Genomic DNA, 18253 nt, shown 5'->3' on the forward strand with positions numbered 1-18253 from the left:
AAGAGCAAAGAGAGGGGCTCCCCCCTGTGAGGGTCCAGTGCAAGGAACCAAGCAGGGGCGGGGCGCCCTGGCCTCCCCAAAGAGAGAGACCCGGGAAAGGCAGCCCCGCCTTCCTCTGGGGCTCCGCCTCCCCACTTCTTGGTTTCGCCTTGCTTTGTCCCTCATCACCCACTTGTCCTTCGGCAATCAGTCTCCTGTGGGCTAGCGTTGCCAACTGTAGGTTGGAAAATTCCTGGAGATTTGAGGGCGATGCTTGAGGAGGGCACAGTTGGGGGCGGGGAGAGAGATAAGGGGCCACAGAGTCTGCCCTACATAGCTGCCACTTTCTCACTGATCTCTGCAGACTGGAGACCAGCGGTGACTGCAGGAGAACTGCAGGCCCCACCTGGAGGCCTGCAACCTTGCTTGGGAAGGGAGAGGCAGGAGTTTGCTTATTTTCCATGGAGGCCGAATGGGACACGTGCCAACTGAGCCTTCTGTAAAGGTGCAGGCAATGAAACTGGAGGGGGGGGGACAGAACTCTCCAGCTGTGGGAGGCCTTGCGCAATGTTTGTCCAAATATTAGCAAGGTGCTACATCTTGGCAGCATTGATGGTAAGTGGGGGATGCCTCGGCTACCTGTGGCTTGTTTATACAATCCTCTGCGAGGGCAGAGAGACCCTTAGAAGTGACGTCTGTGCAATGGGCACAGCCCCCTCACGCTCTTCATTGCCTGTGTTTCAGAGCAGCCTGCAGCATGCCCTCTGGACACCACGACACCGGCAGACGGCTTGTGCTCTGGAGCAGAGCTGAGCTCTGGGGAGAGCTGTAGCCAGGAGGAGGCCTGTGCCAAGCCAAACCTGGGTGAGTCTCCCGGGTTGTGATCAGGTAGCAATTTTCCCCAGGCCAGTTTAGCTAGGGATCCTGGAGGTGTTTTGCCATCTTCTGGGCATGGAGCAGGGGTCACGGTGTGTGTGTGGGGGGGGAGGTAATTGTGAATTTCCTACATTGTGCAGGGGGTGGGACTAGATGACCCTCAAGGTCCCTTCCAACCCTATGATTCTATGATATGAAAATATTTACTGAAGACAATCTACAGCATTAAAGAGAGATAATTCCTGTGCATCTTGCAGACATAGATTTTCAAGGGTATATTTATTGTTCACAGTTAATAGGCTATGATGTACATAATGGCCGTTTCCGCATGGCTTACCTGAACCCGGAACGCTGCGCAACATGCAGAAAAAAACGCGGAAGATCGCATTTTCTCATGTGAGTTTTGCGCGATGTGCAACGTCGCACAAAACTCGAGCGAGAAAACGCGATCTTCCATGGTTTTTTCAGCATGTTGCGCAGTGTTCCGGGTTCAGATAAGCCGTGTGGAAACGGCCAATGACAGCACACTGCTGAAGAGTTCAGAGTTGCCAATGTTATAAAGTTTAACACAATCTCCAAATATACAGCTAGTTGCGTTGTGACTGTATAAGACTGTTTCAATCCAAGTAATACGCTCTCTTCTTTACTACGTAATGTATCCTTATTTCAACTTTTTTTCCTACCTCCCAGTAAAACTTTATATGCTAACTGAATTACAAATAATGCATTTTATGTTATTAAACCAATAGAATAAGTTTACATTTGATAGGAAGGTAAGCATTGCATGTATTTCAGTTCCCTCTCCCTGTTTCTGTCCCCCTCCCAATGGGAAAAACAAAATGCCAAGACATTTTATATCTTTATGCAAAGGTGGAGCTGTTTCCATCTTTGCTTCCCACCCTAAGGGGTCCTTTATGCAAGCACAGAAATGCACAGTTTCTGTTCACGTCCCTTAATGAATAACAGCATTTTCCTTCTGCAGGCTAATTCATCAGGAGAGTTGCCAGCGCTTCTTAGGACAGGAATTCTAAAAATTGCTAATCTGCCGCTAGGAAGTAGAGGGAGGGGTTACGTGGAGGACCAGCCAACGGTGGCTGGGAGGGGGATGGAGGCTGGCCTCTCTTCACCCTTTGCGCTGCTTCTCTTCCACTGGGTTCCTGGTCCCAGTCCAACAAACTTAACCTGACTTTTGTGTGTTGCAGCGAAACCCGGAGCGTGCCCCATACTGCTGAGGGGCTCCCTGGGGCCCTGCTCGGAAGTGACTTTGAAGAACTGCAGTCACGACGTTGACTGCGAGGAGGCCAAGAAATGCTGCTGGACCGGCTGCCGATATGACTGCCTGGCGCCGGAGGAAGGTCAGCTTTCCCCGGGCCTCCAGCAAGCTCCCTTTCCCCACAAAGAGCTTGGTGGTGCCTACAGAGACTAACATGTGTAGTGAGGTTATTTTATTGATTCACTTGGATGCTTAGATGCTATTTTTCACCCCAATGAGGACTCAAATTTGCTTACAACTTGTATGTCCTTCCTCCATTTCATGCACAATAACATTGAGACTAGACTACCATAATGCACTCTGCATTGGCTTCCCCTCAAAGCGGACTCGGAGGCTGCAGCTGAGGCAGAACGCTGCAGCTTATGTACTCTCGGGGGCTGGACAGAGCATGCCTATCACTCCCATTCTGCAGTCACTCCACTGGCTCCCCATCAGTTACCAGGCGCAAGTCAAGGTCGTGATGATCACATGTTAAGCCCTTCATGGCCTCAGTCCCTGATATCTGTGTGACTCTCTCCCCCTCTAGGTTCTGCCCCTGCAGCTTTGCTCACCTGGCCAGGGCCTTCTGCGGACACCACCCTGCAGGTGGGCAAAATCAGCCGCTTCCCCTCGCACGGTGCTTTCTTTGTGGTGGCCCCCACCTTATGGAACGGGCTGCCTGAGGGGGCCAGGAAAGCTCCCTCTCCCCTGGCTTTCTACAAACTGTGCAGGACTGAAGTATTCAGGAGGGCTTTCTGCCCAGGTTACAGGACTGTGGGCCAAGCTACACATGACGAATGACACTTGAACGGCAAGTGGATTGAGTGGAGGGCAAGTGAACAGGGAGAAATACACTTGCCGTTCAAGTGTCATTCGTCATGTGTAGTTTGGCCCTGTGTTGTATGAAATTGCTCAGAGAGATACTTTGGTAGGGACAGCAGCGACACTGTTGGATACTGCCTGCTGTGCTTGTTGGGGAGTCTCCATATTGCTAAACATGCCATGTAAATTTATTTATTTATGCTTTGTTTCAGAAAGATTTCATCTCTGTGCTCATCTGTATGCTTGCTTGTCCAAATCTTCTGCTGTCATAGCCGACTGTATTTCTTTCCCTGATTGTCCTAACCATAGTTCATTATTGAACTTTGCTCAGTGAATATCCTAGCTGTTTGAGTATATTGTATTTTCACTCACTGTAATCTGCCTTGGATCTCAGTGAGAAAGGCAGACAATTTATCATCATTACCGTGTTCTCACAACCCTGTGAGGTAGAAAGTGATTGGATGAAGATTCATTAGTGCACTTCCAAAAGACAACCAGCTCTCATGTGGTATAAGGCAACAACAGAATGGCACACACACACACACACACACACCCCAGTACATAGATCCAGAGGAGTTAGCCGTGTTAGTCTGTAGTAGCAAAATCAAAAAGAGTCCAGTAGCACCTTTAAGACTAACCAATTTTATTGTAGCATAAGCTTTCGAGAATCAAGTTCTCTTCGTCAGAGATCATGCATCTGACGAAGAGAACTTGATTCTCGAAAGCTTATGCTACAATAAAATTGGTTAGTCTTAAAGGTGCTACTGGACTCTTTTTGATTTTACACCCCAGTACAGAGACTGATGTCCCACTCAGCCATCTTCTGCTGGACACATCCCGAGTCTTTGGCATTCATCCAGTCTCCAAGCTGCAATCCATAAGCTAAGAGCCACAGGGCAAGAGCCGCTTCGCTTGCACCTCGACTGAGCTTCAGTTCAAATTGGGCAGCAGGTACCTATGGACACATCCCAAAAGGGCCCCCATGACTCAGCAGCTTGCGGAGTCTTCCAGGAGCCAGGAGATAGACTTCAGGTAGCGGGTGATATTCGTTTCACGTACAGGGTTTCCAGTTACCTTATACAGAGTGATAAGCGCCCAAGAAATCTTTGCCAGCAGAATCCCACTGGAGCTTTCACTGACCATCACGATTAGGCTTAAGCTGCTACTACCTGAGGTTACTCGTTAAATGAAACCGGGGACAGGTACCGGGATAGGTGTGCGGTTTAAATCACACATACAGCTGTACACAAGCTTAATGTAACGTGAGAATTACTCAACACGAAAAAAAATCATATGTATGCTGCGCATTTATTGTACATGCATTCACTGTAATGTGAACTGGGCTAGAGTGTCCTGGGGGACAGAAAATCCCTCTCTTTTTTTCACTCTGACCAAATTTCTATCCATTTATTCTGCCTCGTTCACCTGCTCTGTCTTTCCCTCCCTGTCCTTTGCCCCAGCGCATCCTGGGACCTGCCCACCCAGAGCGACAGAGAACGGGACATCCCACTGTGTCTCCTTCTGCGTCCGAGACAACGATTGCGCCAAGCATGAGAAGTGCTGCTGGCGACGTTGTGGTCTTTCCTGCATAGCTGCTGTCCCAGGTAATGTTCAAGCACAGGTGAGCCCAGATCAGCACATGGGCTGGGCGCAGGGCTGCAGTCTGGCCTCTGAGCTGGCAGGCCCCTGAGCCCAGCTAGGGATTTGAGGGCCTTGGATTTGTTGGGTGGGGTCTCCAAAGGGGATGAACGAAAAATAAAGCATCGGTGCTATGCTGTGCCTGATAATATTTGTCCCTTAGATGGTCCAGCCACAGAGCCCCTGAGAGCTGAAGATCTGACAGAACATGGAAACAGAAGTAGGTGGAGGAGGACAAATATTATTTTATAATATTATAATAACATTTGATTTATATACCGCCCTTCAGGACAACTTAACAATCACTCAAAGCAGTCTACAAAGTATGTTATTATTATCTTCACAACAATCACCTTGTGGTGTGGGTGGGGCTGAGAGAGTTCTGAAAGAGCTGCGACTGACCCAAGGTCACCCAGTGGCTTCAAGCAGAGGAGCGGGGAATTAGTCCTGGCTCTCCAGATTAGAGTCCTGCCGCTCTTAACCACCACACCAAACTGACCCTCAGAGAGAAAAGGGTTCCTTTCTCTTCTCTCTACCCCACTTTCATCCAATAGGCCCAAAACAGCTCCTCTCTCACCCTGCACGGTTAAGGCTTCAGGTTTCTGGGTTATGTTATTTCAATGGTGCTTTCTTGTAGGGCTTCAAACCATTGAGCCTCTTCAGAAGAAAACCAAGAAGAAGCCAAAAGCCCCTTCAGAAGAAAGCCACGTGGGCAGAACCCCAGCAGGTAGGAAGTAGGGGGGACATGGAGGAGGAAGAGGGACATCTTTCACCCTGGCCTTGAGAAGAGTTGAGGCAGAGGGGGCGTGGCTTAGCTTGGCCTGCAGAAGGCCGTCGGGTCAGTCCCCACCATCTCCTCTTAGAAGCACCAGGCAGGAAGTGATGTGGAAGATTTCTTCCTGAGACCCTGGAGATCTGCCAGTCTGAGCAGACAATGTGGCTTTGATGGTCTGATTCAGCATAACGCACACCTGGGTGTCGCCCTCCCAGGGAATAGCATCATCAGATACAGTCAAGTCATATGCAAGAGACGTATATTCATATCAGTGCATAGAAAAGTGCAACCGTGCATAAAGTGCAATTACAATAAATAGTCCAATAAAGACCGACTGCCTTGCAATGGAGCAGGAGGCATCCGTGTATTTATGATCTGTGTCGTTTTGTTTACCACGACTAAAGCTGCCCTTGAAAAAGCACGACGAAACAGACTGGGGGCTAGCATCGGCCGCGTCCCCCAGGCTGGAGTTACCCATATCAAATTCATCTTAGAAGTTTTACCTTATCCAGTGCCTGGCTTGACTCTGCCAGTGACATTCTTTTATTGAACCAATATAAACGGAGCACAAACAGGAACTGTAACAGAGTGAAGTCTCCATGGGCGGGACTATGTAGAGGGTTTATTTATTATTTATTTTATTTATTTCAAATTTCTATTCCACCCTCCCCGCGAGCGGGCTCAGGGCGGATAACAACATATTAAAATACAAAATGCAATAAAAACAACATATTAAAATACAATAAAAATCCATACACCTTTAAAACAGGATGGTGGACAGCCTTCACAGGGAGGGTTAAGATTTTATACACACACACCCTTTTTTTTGTGAATGTTGTGATGTTGTTATGTGACGAAGATGGTATTTATTGAAGATTATTTATTGGACTGTTTGTTGTAATTGCACTTTATGCACTTTTCTATGCGCTGATATGCATCTATGTCCCTTGCATATGAATGGACTGCATCTGTTGTTCCGGGGAGGGTGAGGCCCAGGTCTGTGCTAGGCTCAGTCCCGTGGGAGCCTCGTCTGGGTTTGGCCTTCTGATTCAGCGTCAGGCAGCTTCATGTATGCGCTCCAGAGCCACGAATGGCCTCCTGGCCTGAGACCAGAGCACTGAGGGCCAGATTAAGAGCACAGCTGTGCAGCCCGAAGCAGAGCGACCCCCTTTCTGACCCGTTGAAGTTGATGGGCTTAGAACGGTGCCATAAGATGGTGCCATAAGAGTCTGGAGCAAAAAACAAGTGACGATACAGTGGGAGAATTAATTTCAATCCGCTCTGAGACCCCCACATGTTACACATATGCTTCATCTGAGGGGTTTGTAAAATATGGTAGTCTGAACTAGGGTTGTGTGACTCGCTATTCCAAGCGAGTAAAAATATACCCAAATGACCTTACCAGTATTATTTGGGTATATTCAGGAATCCTGGATAAATTCAAGTATGCTGAATGCTGCATTCCCAAATAATTTGGAAGTATTCGGGTTTATCCAGGAGTCCCATTGTCGGCCATTTTGGAGCTTGTTGTCTTGTCCCCCATCCCCCCCCCGCCTCCCTTTGAAGGTTTTTTTCCCCAGGCAACTGGGGGAAGAGGGGGAGTGAGGCACTTCTCACCAACCAATGGGATGTTGTCTTGGGGGACCACTCAGTGTCTGGCCAATTACAGGGATTCTTTGATAGGACAACTTTTTTTCAAATTCTTGCTGAGCTGGGGCAAGAAGAACATAAGAGCAGGCTGGGCCACAGCAGGACTCCATTGTAGAGTGTGAGGTCTCTGGAGTGGGCTGCTGAGCTCTGGCCTGTGGCTGTTCTGGGGGGGGGGTCTCCCTGCCATGGATTTATTGTATCACTTACTCGGATTATGACTGCCTGCCTGCGGAGACCACCACTGGAGGACTGCCTGCCTGGAGACCTGAGGAGAGGAGGGCATCTACTTGGTTTGAGACTAGGGCCTTTTTTGCCGCTTCTGGCCCCATACATTTTCAGGTTTTCTTCCAAATTCCGGACGATGAACTCCCCCTTCAATTTCAATGGGGAGTTTCAAGGGTTCTCTTCCGAATTTTTCGCCTGCACTTTTTCTGAGCAGGCAGAAAACTCGGACGAGAACCCTTGAAATGCTGCATTAAAATATGAAAGGGGAGAGAATAGTCCAGAATTTGGAAGGAAACCCAAAGATGTATGGGGCCCAAAGAAGCAAAAATCACCTGATCAAAAAAGGCCTATATCTAAATGTTAGAATATTTAAAGTTTTAAAGTTTTGAGTGTATAGATAACACAATCAGGCAGAGCTATGCATGAGCAATATGCAAATTAAAGGGACAAGAAAACACAATAGACCCAATAGACCCAGGCTTACTGAACACACATCCAGTTAAGAGACAATTTCCCTGGGGCATCATGAGAACCACTCATAGACCCCGTCTGAGCCCCGAGAAACACATTACTTGGTTTTTAAAAGCGCAGTTCAGTTGCATCCACTGCCAAAGCTCATCCCCCCCCCCCACCTCCTCCACCTAATGCCCAGTAGACTTCTGGCTCCCAACACCATCTGTTTTCCCAGAGCCGGTCTAGATGCAAAGAGGGAATCCCTCCCCGGCTGCTGTTCAGTTCAGGTGCCGCACGGACATTCTTCAGTCTGCCTGAGTTCCCACGGAAATTCTGGTGTGGTTCCAGGTTCCTGCCTTGATCCTCCTTGTTTGCTTGGAAAGGTGGCCTATAAAAACTCCAATAAAATGCCTGTGGAAACTAAAAAGTCTCTTTGGTTGAGTTACAGCAACACACAAACTGCTCTCTCACAATAATGAGTGGTATGTCAATTCTCCCTCCAGGACCTGAAGGGAAAACCAGAGATTATTCATTTGTTCCAGGCCCAATGTGAAAACAGAATCACTCTAGTTACAAACTAGAGTTAAAAACTAGTCTAATTTAATGTGAGAAAATAAAGCATAAGAGCATAAAAATGCAACAGATCACACTTGCATATGAGTAAATGAGAATGTCATTTCTGTTTGTCCTGAACTGAAGTTAATGAATCGCAGTTCTAAGCGTCTGTCTCCACAAGAGGCCTGGGCACATGTTCATCATGTGCTGGGAAGATGCAATGTTAGCCTGGAAGTGTTGTTTTAAAAGACAGACCCAGCGGAGCCTTTGGCATACCAGCCTCGCTGCTTAAAACTTTGAATTAACCAAGCCTTGGCAGGGCAATTTAATTTAATTTAATTTAATTTATTATATTTATATTCCGCCCTCCCTGCTTTCGCAGGCTCAGGGCGGATAACAAATACAAACATGTTTAAAAACATTTAAAAACATTAAATAATACACTTAAAAACATTTAAAAACATTAAATATAACAATTCATGCTGCCCAGTGGTTCATACATGCCTCTGTGTTTGCATAGGGGTGATGGTTTAACCCCCCCTTCACGGGGGGGGGGGGGGCGGGCACTGCCCGGCGTTAGCCATATGCCTGGCGGAATAGCTCTGTCTTACAGGCCCGGCGAAATGCAAGCAAATCTTGCCGGGTCCTTGTCTCGCAAGACAGAGCATTCCACCAGGTTGGGGCCAGGACTGAAAAGGCCCTGGCCCTGGTCGACGCCAGGCGGGCCTCCCTAGGGCCAGGGACACTTAAAAGATGTTTTCCGCCAGAGCGGAGAGTCCTCCGGGGCTCATATGGTGAGAGACGGTCCCTCAGATACGTCGGTCCCAGTCCGCGTAGGGCTTTGTAGGTTAACACCAAAACCTTGAACCTGATTCGGTACTCCACTGGCAGCCAATGCAGCTGGCGTAGCACCGGTGTAATATGCTCCCACACCGGTGCTCCAGCAATGACCCGCGCTGCTGCATTCTGTACCAGCTGTAACCGCCGGATCAGGCCCATGGGAAGCCCAGCGTAGAGCAAAGGCTCTGGAAGCAGAGACAGACTGGCACACCAGAGGCAGCGGAGGGATGAGAGAGAATCTGCCACCTCCAGAGCAATCTCCGCTGGCTCTGTCATTTCAAACTACGTTTCCCAGCTAACATAGCATCTCCCGACATATGAAGAACACGTGTCAGAAGTCTTGTGTAGAGAGACTCTCAGAGCTGAACTAGACGAGATGAATTACACGAAGCTATGTGGATGTGTTCCTACCTGCCTGTGTCCATTTTACCCTGGGTGAACACGTGTCCTGTAGCCCTAGTCTGTGCACATGTTGGGTAACTGATGTAGTCGCAGTTGCAAGCGTCTATGATCATAATCAGTGAGTCATTGTTGCAAAGTGTTGATTTTGGGCGGCTTCCGCCTCCCGCTCCCCTCTTTTTGCCCTTAGATCCGGTTTACACCCAAACTGTTTTGCTTTTAATCTGGCATGCTTTAAATTCTCCCATTTTCTAGTTGACAACTTTGTGTCCCTACTCCTCCTTCCTGCACCCTCCTTCCCCCTTAACTTCCTTCTCTTCCTCTCTATGCAGCATCTTTGGCCAGGATAAGAAGGAGATGAGAATAAATAACAACAACAACAACAACAACAACATTCTATTTATATACTGCCCTTCAGGACGACTTAACACCCACTCAGAGCAGTTTACAAACTATGCCATTATTATCCCCACAACAAATACCCTGTGAGGTGGGGGGGGGGGGCTGAGAGAGCTCTGGGAGAGCTCTGACTAGCCCTTGGCTTCAAGTGGGGGATCAAACCTGGGTCTCCAGATTAGAGTCCCGCGCTCTTAACCATTACACCAGACTGGATCGTGGCAACACAATTAGGCATCTAAGCAAAAGTTCAGAGACATGCCTGATACATGAACCTGAAAAGGACGGGGGTGGGGGGGCTACTCATTCTCCAGTTCAGCTCAACAATACAAAGCAAATAGGTAAAATTTGGCCATTGTTTCCAAAGGGAAATGCAATTTGGAGCTTTCCAGGGGTCTGGGATGGGCATTTTAGGACCAAATTTTACCAAATTTGCTGGGGATCTACTCCTAACAGCTCTCTAAAGACCCCCCAAGTTTCATGAAAATTGGGTTTGGGGGGGGAATTTTATGGTCCCCGAAGAAGGTGCCCACAGCCACCTCCAATCTCCATTATTCCCTATGGAGAAAACTGGCAGAGCTATCTAGGGGGCTGGGGTGGCATTTCGCAAGCAAAATCCACAGAATTTGCATGAGATCTACTCCTAATTGTCCTCTAAAGACCCCCCACCCACCCCAGTTGCAGGGAGATTGGGCCCTGGGGAAGCCATGATCCATGTGTTTCTGTACTTGTCAGTTGTTCCCCGGAATAGGAACAATTAGGGCGGCTGGGGGCACCTTCTTTGGGGGCCATAAAATGGCTCCCCAAGGTCCAATCTCCCTGAAACTTGGGGGGGGGGGTCGTTAGAGGGCAGTTATCAGTAGGTCCCCTGAAAATTTTGCAGATTTGTTTTGCAAAATGCCACCCCCATCACCCTGGATACCCCCCCATAGGGAATAATGGAGATCGGAGGGGGCTGGGGACAAACAGGCAGGAAAGAGCCCCCCTTCCTGGTGGGCCGGGCTACAAGATCTCAGCAGAGCCCCTGGGGATGGGCGGTATATAAATTGAATAAATAAATAAATAAATAAATGTGTGGGACCCCCCTTTTTTTTAGCCCTCCACCCTCGGAAACCGAGCGGGGGCTTTTTCCCTGATACATCCAATGGAGTAAACAAGTCTCCCTCTCAGAAAAGCTACAGAGGAAGGTTTGAGCATGTGCAAAGAGAAGGGACGTCACCCCTCAACTGGGAGGAATGAGGAAGACACCCGTACCAGACCAAGTTCGGGGATCGAATGCAGTGTGACTCCGGTGGCCGAGGGAACAGGAAAGCCACAGGGAAACACATGTGTGTTCACATGCTGTACACGTGTAATTCATCTTGTGTAGTTTGGCTCTGAAGCTCTTGCGAAAGCAGATGAAAGAAAGCCACAGCCACTGAATCCACATCTAACACAATTAGTATGTCACACGGTGCTGATCGTTTAGACAGAGGGACTGTGTGAAAAATCATGTTTCTAAGCTCTTCCATCGTGCTGAACTGTTCATCCCTCAAAGTACTAAATACTGACATTACACTTAGCATACAAATGATGCTGAAGCTAAACAGTGAAGGTTACAGGCAAGTTGCCAATTCCTGGGATTTAAGATGGCAGACAAATAGCTATTCCTGTGAAGTGACTTCAGTGGCTATCAGAGGTGGTGTACGCTAGCTGAATACATTTCTCAAGAATCCTACCTGTGCATTTAGACAGTAAGAAAGAAAGAAAAGTGCCCGGTTGGAATTGTCACAGGAAATTATAAGCAGATTTAACGAGCCATAATTAATTCAAACATGAAAAAAGACGTGTAAGAATGCATGTCTTCTACACACCATGCATGATTGTCTTTAGATTCTGCAACAAGGGAATCCCACAGGCATGTCTTTGAATCCTGGCCTGCAGCTATGAGCCCTTTTCCGATCAGGAGGACTGCAGACATCTGGGCCCCAACAGGACAACAGAGAACCCCCACAGCTCACAGTGGAGGGGCAGCCGTGTGGTGTTATTTCATTCCCCTTGAGCAGATAGTGTTAAAAGAAATGGGGGTGCCACAACATTTGATTGTTTTGTTGCTCAGCCTGTACTCTGGACAAGAGGCTACTGCGAGGACAGACTATGGGAAACAGAACGGTTTCCAGTTGGCAAGGGTGTCAGACAAGGGTGCGTATTGTCTCCCTACCTGTTCAACCTCTAGGCAGAAAGGAAATCTGGATTAGATCTAGAAGAAGGTGGAGTGAAAATTAGTGAAAGGAACATTAACAATTTGAGATATGCAGATGACACCACATAACTGGTAGAAAATAATGAAGACTTGAAATGATTATTGATGAAGGATAAAGGAGAAAACACCAAAGCCAAATTACAGCTAAACATCAAGAAGATGAAAGTAATGACTGCAGAGGAATTACACAATTTTAAAGCTGACAATGAGGAAATTGAAGTTGTTCAAGATTTTCTATTCCTTGGCTCAATCATCAACCAACAGAGAGACTGCAACCAGGAAATCGGAAGAAGATTGAGACTTGGAAGAGCAGCTGTGAGGGAGCTAGAGAAGATCCTTAAAGATAAAGATGTCTCTCTGGGGACCAAGATCAAGATAATCCAAACTATGGTATTCCTCATGACTATGTTTAGATGTGAAAGCTGGACAATAAAGAAAGCTGACTGGAAGAAAATTTATTCATGTGAACTGTGCTGGAGGTGAGGTTTGCGGATCCCATGGACAGCTAAAAAGACACGTAAGTGGGTGCTAGATCAAATCAAGCCTGAATTCTCCCTAGAAGCTAAAATGACAAAACTGAGGCTATCATACTTTGGCCACATCATGAGAAGACAAGATTCTCTGGAAAAGTCAATAATGCTAGGAAAAGCGGAAGGCTGTAGGAAAAGAGGAAGACCTAAAACGAGATGTCTGGACACAGTTTGCAAGATCTGAGCAAGGTTGTTAATGATAGGATGTTGTGGAGGTCTTTTATTCATGGGGTCATCATAAGTTGGAGGTGACTTAACTGCACATAATACACACACAAACACACAAACGAAAGATCTTATGTCTGTCCTTGGCTTTATACTTGTTTCAGTTTTTCTGCTACCATTCCCTATTGCATCAGCACACTTAATATCCTAATTGTTGTTCATTATTGTATTTTACCAAATGAATTACCTAACTGTTGATTGTATTGTATTTCACTTGTGCTAGGTCGTCTGCTTTGGGTCTCGGTGAGAAAGGGGGCTAGAAATACAGACACACATAATATGGGATTAGATCCAGAGGAGTTAGCCGTGTTAGTCTGTAGTAGCAAAATCAAAAAGAGTCCAGTAGCACCTTTAAGACTAACCAATTTTAATTATTATAGCATAAGCTTTCGAGAATCAAGTTCTCTGATTCTCGAAAGCTTATGCTATAATAATTAAAATTGGTTAGTCTTAAAGGTGCTACTGGACTCTTTTTGATTTTGATAATATGGGATTGTGGCTCCACTAGGGGGCAGCAGAACATCATAAGTGTTTTCCACCGCTGGCAAAGATTCAAAACCCAAAATCCATGTAATACACAATGGGGGTTTCTCTATGCTTGACTTACTCCTTTCGTAAGCAGCCAATCCACAAGGATTGGAATTGTTTTCATTCTTCCAAATATCTGCCTTCCCACCTGCATTTTTACAGTTTTGGAGTCAGTTTATTTTGTTCTGCATGTGCCTTAGATAATCAGGATTTTCAAGCAAGGATGCTATCTCCATCAGTGGACAAACACCTTTTTTATTTTTTGTGCGTGCTTATATTGCTGTATCAATATAAGGACTTAATTTTTTAAAAAAACTAGATCCAACCAAGCCAAGGGGAGAAAAATCTCCTAATTCCCTCCTTGCCACTGCTAGCACCCCCTCCCTCTGAAATTTCTGGGGACGTTACACTCAAAATGACCAGCAGGGACTGGACAAGGTTGCGGTAACAGCAAAATAGCTAAGATGCCCCTTCTTCCCAGAGTGACCTACAGGCATCTTTACTCGGGAGTAAATCCTGAGAAGTGGGGAGGGGGGGCGAGAGAGGCGGTGGTGTTGGGGGTGAGGGGGGCGGAAAGGGTGCTTGTTGATCAACGTGTTCCTTCCACGCGCGCACGCAGGCAGCTCCATCACGGTGGCTGCACAGAACTGGGCTTAATGGGTGGCACGCAACGAATAAAGAGCCGGGCTTCTCAGCTTCTGGCTCTGCCGGTCGCTGCTCAGCCAGTCTTTCCTTCCCCTTACTCTCCGTTTCTGAGCTTGGCAAGGCGGCTGCTTGGAGCTGCCGGCGAATCCCAAAGCTTCGCTTCCCTCCCTGGGATCAATACTGCAATATCAGCTTGCACAAAAAAAGAAAAGAGGGGCGGTGCTTCGTCATCCCTTTGCAACCCCCCCCCCCCCCCACACACACACACACCGTTTTCTCCTCCTTGATGCCCAGCAGGTCGGGTGGAAAGTTAAACAATTCAATTTATGATGTCATGTGAAATATTTTGTTTTAATTTTGAAAAAGAAAACAGGAGCAGGCAGGGTGGGGGGGGGGGGGTGGTTTGATGAAGATGGATGTCCAATCATTGAAAAGTGGGTTGGAGGTGGGGGGGGGGGGACAAACAAAACTGAAAGAAACAGCAGGCACGAGGAACTAGAGTGACTCCGGATCAGCTTCAAAAAAAGGACCAGAACAAAAGTGATCTCAAAAGAACAGGAGAAAAACAGAGGCGGCGGCGAAGGAAGAAGAAACTGAAGGCACGAAAATGCACGTGGAAATCAGGACCGGGTGCTTATCCTAAAAGACGCTTCATTAACTAACTAGGGCAGGCTCGCATTACTTGAGAGGGCAGCAGTCTAAAGTGCAGCCCGGGCTCAGTTCTTCGAGCGGGGTCTTCTCGCCATCGTCCTCCGCCTCATGGACAAGGGGGAGTCCCGAAGGAAAGGCTCAGCCCTGCGTGGCTTGTGCCACCCAAGCAGAAGAGCAGGATGGAAGAGGCGCTTCGCGCTCTTCTCCGCCTGAGCAGTTCTCGTAATCTCCCCTTCCCACCTTCTTTGGGTATTCCTAAGTGGGGCTCTCCAGCTGGGGTGGGATCCGGCGTCTCCGCTCCCCCCATCTTGTGCAGTTTGCATTTGAAAGGCACCAGAGTGCCCCGTGCCTGCAAGTGAGCCAAGCCCCGGCTGTTACTTCCTGGTGTATCAACTAACCCTAAGAGATGCCCATTGCCTCCTCACAACACCCCTGTGATGTAGACCAAATGATAGTGAGCTTTGAGTGGAAATTCCGGTGTGTGTGTGTGTGGGGCATTTCTTTACCCGTGCTCATTAAGGCTCACTTTATTGCCAAAAACAGGTCAAGACAGCTTTCCACAGGAACGCACGTGGCTCCAGCCACCCACCCAACCTGGCCCTTTAAAGCCCAGGGGAGGGAGCCACGTCTCTGCTTCCCCCCCCCCCCAAGTTCTGGCCGGGGCCACAGTCTCCTGCTCTGGGTTGCCCTCATCTCCCTCCCGGGCCTGTGGCTTCTCAGCCTCCCCCAGCCAGCCAGCCTCTCCCTCTCCTCTCTCGCCTGCTTCATTGCTACCAAGGGAATTCCCTGCTGCCCCCCTCCCCACTTCTTGCTGCTACTCAACTGGCGGGGGGGGGGGAGCTGGGAAGGGGCGAGGCAGTCTGATGACATCACTTCCCATGTACCTGGAAGGGATGTCGTCACGCCCCTGGGGGAAGCCCTGGTATTTTGGCAACCCCCATAGAGTTTTGCCCAAATACCAGAGTTGTTCTGGGAGTGACGTCTGCATGTTGCTTTCATCGTGATGACGTCACGGGCAAGGCCTCCGACACGTGATGAGTCTCTCCCCGCCCTCACCCCGCACCAGTTGCCTCAGGGCCTGGAAATCCTCCGGCTACCTGTCCAAAGGTCCAGGAAGGTTGGGGAGACAGGCTTGTGGGCCTCTTACCCTCAGATGCCTGAGAATGAGGAGGAGGGACGAGGTGGAGGCAGGCTTTGGGCAGCTTTGAGGCGCTCCAAGACAGCATCTTCAAAAAGCGTCGCCACCCTGAGGCCCGGGGCTGGCAACAAGCAGGAGACTGGCCAGCAGGGCACCCTCCCTTGTGACGCAGTGACCGGGCTGCTGATCTTGAGATGGGACCTGGAGATCTCCTGGAATTACGACGGATCTCCAGGTGGCAGCTCCCTGAGGCAAGGCGGCAGCTTTGGAGGGCGGACTCCGGGGCATGGTGCCCCCACTAAAGCCCCTCCCTTCTCTAAACCCTGCCCTCCCCAGGAATCTCCAGGAATTTCCCAAGACAGAGTTGGCATCCCTATGCAGTAATGTTGCCAGAAATGCCGTGATGTCACTGCCGGCACACCCCATAGAGGTTTTACCATGTGGGCAAATGCGAGAGCATCGCCCTCACACAGTGACGCCACTTCCAGGCAGCACCAGAAGGGCCGTCGCAGCCTCTCCAAGGGTGATGATGCCCCACCCCCACCTCCATATGTACCCAGTCAGGCAGGCCGGGCCTCCCACTGTCCGTCTCCCATTTCCTCCTGGCACTTCCGAGGATGGCAGGAAAAAAACAGGGGAGAAGGGAGGAGGAGCGTGGGCATGCAATGCAGCAGAAGTAACATCACATGTCAGGATTGCAACAGCATGCCTATCCCCGCCCCAATCCCTCCTGGCTATACCTGACAATCATGTGGCAAATGGGAGGCATAAGTTTGAACCTCAGGAGGGTGGAGGTGGCCAAAAGACGGCCTACTTGTTGGTTGGCAAGTGGGCAATCAGCCAGGAGCGAACCCGCATCTCCCATGCCCAAGACAAGCCCCCTAGCCGCTGATCCAGCCAGGCACACGCAAAGGAGAAAGGGCAAAGGGGGGGGGGAGAGATTCCCTGGCAGCCCTGACCATCACAGCCAGCCATGACACACGGAGCCAGGCAGGGCACATGGCAAAGAGGCACGGCGTCCCACCAGAACAGCATTGTTCTCGCAAACAGCATCGTGGTGGACGGGACAGCCCTCCTGATGGGCCATGCCACTCATTCATCATTTTAGCTAGCCCCGCCCCCCTCCCACTTGCACCCCTTCCTCCTGGAGCATCCCTACCCTCCCTGAGGGCAAGCTGAGAGGCCTACAAGGTGCCGGCACTGCTGTGGGGGGTTGCAAGACCCCCGGGAGCCTCTCCGTCCCCCTGGCAGGATCAAGGGCCCCCGGAGCAGGTCCAGAAGCAGGAGCCGACTCAGTGGATGTGCAGCTCCGCAGGGGGGGCAGGCAAATGTCATCTGGATGGCTCCTTCTTGCGCCTCGGAGGAACTATGGTTGCCAACGACCTGGAGAACAAAATGTGCTGCTCCTTTGTTATAGGATTCGTGTGTGGAAATGGCACGGAGAAGCTGTTCATGGTGTGGAGGTAAAGAACATCGCTTGCTAAATAACATCCCATTAAGCCTCTATAAAGAGGACAGGATATTTTATCTCCAGGTTGGAATATTCTGTGTTTCATTCTTTGGACTTTGAATTTATATTGTACTACTATTTCTTACATGTCTTTTGAAGGGTCTACACCTTTAAGCAATGAAGTGACCTCTTTTGGCCTTCAGGCACGCATTATGTCTGAATTTAATTTGTACACAATTTGGGACCTTTCCGTTCTCTATAAGAACTAGGATTCTTTTCTCGATGGTGTTCTGCATTGGGATCTTGTCGTGGCTGTGCCTTGCTTGATTTACTTCATATAATCTATGTTTAGCAACCTTTTTTAGATGCTGGCCCTTCTGCCCATAGCACAGCCCAGCTATAGAGTGGTCAGGGAGGTGATGGAGGGGCAGAAACCTTGACCATTGCAGAATTCATGGTAACATTTCCTGTGGGGCTCAAAGCCAAAGATTTGCAGGTGGGAGTATGGTTGGCAACTCTGGGTTGGAAAATTCTTGAAGATTTGGGATGGAGAGGTGGGAATTCAGCAAGAGTGTGATGCCATAAATTCCATCCTGTGAAGTTTCCATTTTCTCCTGGGGAACAGGAGAGAGAGAGTCTAGAGATCATTTGTAATTCTGGGAGAATGCCAGGGCCTACCTAGAGGCTGGCAACCCTACCACCACCACCACCACGCCCCCCCACACACACACACACATTGTGACTACCTAAAGTGCGCCACGTTTGCCCACTTGACAAAACAAACTATGAATGGTTTGGTTTCAGTTCTAAGGGGAATTTCCAGACTTCCGTCAGCTGTTGCTGTTGCTACACCCAGTGGGTAGGCCAAACACTGAGTCAGCCAACCTGGATACCCAAACTGGTGAGCACACAAGGAAGAGAACACGCATGTTCCCCCCCCTTATACGTCCAAGCTCAACATGCAAATGAATACAACCACACTAC

The 18253-nt window shown here is 49.0% G+C and overlaps 1 long non-coding RNA gene across 1 annotated transcript; it reads left to right on the forward strand.

Annotated features, from left to right (window-relative positions):
* Window positions 1-724: 724 nt before the first annotated feature.
* On the forward strand, window positions 725-8082 carry LOC129331029 (uncharacterized). The gene is made up of 6 exons (XR_008597090.1): window positions 725-843; window positions 2058-2210; window positions 4390-4533; window positions 4731-4787; window positions 5205-5294; window positions 7906-8082. It is a non-coding gene; the product is annotated as an uncharacterized LOC129331029 (long non-coding RNA).
* Window positions 8083-18253: the final 10171 nt, after the last annotated feature.

The sequence above is a fragment of the Eublepharis macularius genome, chromosome 5 (assembly GCF_028583425.1).
Source record: "Eublepharis macularius isolate TG4126 chromosome 5, MPM_Emac_v1.0, whole genome shotgun sequence".
In the NCBI taxonomy this organism is placed as follows: Eukaryota; Metazoa; Chordata; class Lepidosauria; order Squamata; family Eublepharidae; genus Eublepharis; species Eublepharis macularius.